Raw genomic sequence first — 2,500 nt, 5'->3', positions numbered from 1 at the left:
GCGAGCGATGGCGCAAAGGGCGAGGGCAAAGGGGGGGTGCGGACGCCTTCGGGGGTCGGGGGAGGCGGCTCCTCCGACCCTTTCCCGCACCAGGGCGGGTTTTTGCCGCCTGGCAAAAATCCCGCTCCCGGCCGAGCGGCCCCGCGCGCAAGAGGTGTGCTCCCGGGGGTCGGGCGTTCCGGGTCGCGTGCCCGGGGTCCGTGCACGCGTGAACCCGCTGCCGGGGGGGGCGCGTGGTGGCGGCGGTGGCATTCCTTGTTGCCGTCGTCACCCGCGGCCTCTCGGCGGGGGTGAGCGAGGCTCTCTTGGTGCCGGGTCGCAGCCCCGCGCTGGCGGGGCGGCCCGAGCCGCGGTGGTCCTCTTGGGTGCAGTGCCGGGCTACTGAGGGAAACCCCGGGCCCCGAGAAGGACGCTGCGGTGGTGGCGGTGGATGGCGGGCGCGCCCCCGCGGGTGGACGCTCCCCTGAGGGCGGCAGCAGGGGAGGCACCCCCGCGGGGCCATCCAGGTCGTTTCCCTCGCCCCAGGGCCAGGTACCTAGCGCTCCGCGCCTCGGCGGCCTCGGAGCCTCTCGGCGTCGTCAAACGCTGGGGGCTGTAGGGCCGCGGAGCCGGGCGGAGGTTTAAAGACTCGGGCGGCTCGGTGCGCCCCGCCGTAGGCGGCGGGCGGCGGCGACGGCGGGTGCCGGGCGGCGGCGCGGTGCCATCCGCGAGGGGGTAGGGAGCGTCTCCCGCCGATCCCCCCTGCGGTGGTGACCGTCGCGGCCGGCCGTGCTCGTCGTCGTCGTGGCTCCGCCGCGTGCGCGCGCGGGCAGCCGTGCCGGGGAGGGGCGCCCTGCCCCCCCCTCTCTGCGGCCCGGTCTCGGCAGAGGGACCGTGTTGGCGCGGTCGGCCGCGGGGGCCGGCCCGCTCGCTTCGAAGCGGGCGACGGTGGCGGAGGGCGCGTGCTCTCCGCCCTTCCGCGGCTGCGGGGCCGTGCGGCTGCCGGGGCCCGCTTGCGCTCTCCTTTGGCCGCCGCCACAGGCTCGCGTGTGGCGCCGCGCCTGGCGCTGCCGCGCCTCTCCCCTCGACGGCCTTCTCTCCTTGGACGCACCGGTGGCGCCGGTCGCCGGCCGTCCCCGCTCGACCGCCTTGCCCGCCCAGGTTGAGTGCTCGGCGGTCCCTCCGTCGCTGGAGGCCGGCGAGTGCGGGTGACCCCGGGCCGGGCGGTGGCGTCGCCGCTCGGCGAGTGTCCCCCTGGGGGACGGTCGGCCGGAAGGTGCCCGCTGTCGCCGCCGGCGGTCCCGTCCCGGGCCCTGCCCGTCGCTTCCCCGTCGCCCTTCCCGGCCGCGTGTGGGGCCGAAGGGGTGCGGGCGGCCGCGGGGGCGCTTCCCTGCCCGGTCTCCGCGTGGAAACGAGGAGAGCGGGCGTTGCTCCCCGGCTCAGCCCCGTACGCCTTCTGCCGGGCGCGTGCCCGCAGAAGGGGCTCCGAAGGTGCGAAGCGGCGGCGGCGGTTCCGGGAGGGCGGTCGCGGTGGCGGTGGGTCTTGCCGTCCGGCAGGCCTCGGGTGCTCGCGATGCCGACTCGGTTCCCGGCGGCGCCCGCCTCCGGTGCCGGCGGCGGAGCCCGGCTTGCCAGGCACTTTGCCTTCCCGGCGGGAGCGGTCCCGCGGGGGGGCGCCGGTGGAGCGGTGTCGCCGCGTGCGTCTTGGGCGTTGCGGGTCGCTGGGGAGCGCCGGCTGCGCGGTGACGCGGCGGCGCTCTGCGAGTCTGCGGAGCGGCGAAGGGAGCGAGCGTGAGCGGGGCCTGGTGGCCGTTACCCCCCCGCCGGCCGTGGGCGTGTGTCGTCTCGCGATCGAGGCCGGGCGGGATCTGATGGCCCCTGCGGTCTGGCGCGTGCGCGCCACGCCAGCCCTCTGTGCGGAGGCCGGGCCGAGCCCGGGCGCCTGGGCCGCCTCCGAAGGACGGCATGCCGGGGCGGCGTCTCCCCTTGCACGGGGGGAGGCGGTCGGGAGCGCGGGCTCCCCCGCCTTTGACGGCCTTCGGAGCGTTCCGTGGGTTTTCTCCTTTTTTTTTTCCCTCCTCCTCCGTTCGTTGTGTGCTCGTACGGTCGAAGCGAGGCGCGCGCGCCAGCGCGCGTCCTTGCCGAAAGAGACACAGGGTCTGCTTGACGTGAGCGGTCCCGGCCCCTCCGCGCGTGCGGAGTCGGTGCCGAAAGCCAGACAACTCTTAGCGGTGGATCACTCGGCTCGTGCGTCGATGAAGAACGCAGCTAGCTGCGAGAATTAATGTGAATTGCAGGACACATTGATCATCGACACTTCGAACGCACTTGCGGCCCCGGGTTCCTCCCGGGGCTACGCCTGTCTGAGCGTCGCTTGACGATCAATCGCCGTCCGGGGGCCACCCCGGCGGCGCGGCTGGGGTCGCCTCGCAGGCCCGTCGTCCGCGGCCGGCGGCGGCGGCGGCGGCGGCGTCTGGCCGGTGCCCGGAGGGGAGGCGGCGGGGGCCGGCGAGGGAAGCGT

At 76.2% G+C, this 2,500-nt stretch overlaps 1 non-coding gene across 1 annotated transcript; it reads left to right on the top strand.

The window, feature by feature from the left end:
• The first annotated feature begins 2,199 nt into the window (after nucleotides 1–2,199).
• Nucleotides 2,200–2,352, top strand: LOC138100851 (5.8S ribosomal RNA). The gene has a single exon (XR_011146932.1). It is a non-coding gene; the product is annotated as a 5.8S ribosomal RNA (ribosomal RNA).
• The last annotated feature ends 148 nt before the right edge of the window (nucleotides 2,353–2,500 follow it).

The sequence above is a fragment of the Aphelocoma coerulescens genome, unplaced genomic scaffold (genome assembly GCF_041296385.1).
Source record: "Aphelocoma coerulescens isolate FSJ_1873_10779 unplaced genomic scaffold, UR_Acoe_1.0 HiC_scaffold_146, whole genome shotgun sequence".
NCBI lineage: Eukaryota > Metazoa > Chordata > Aves > Passeriformes > Corvidae > Aphelocoma > Aphelocoma coerulescens.
This window is presented reverse-complemented; position numbering and strand designations above follow the sequence as displayed.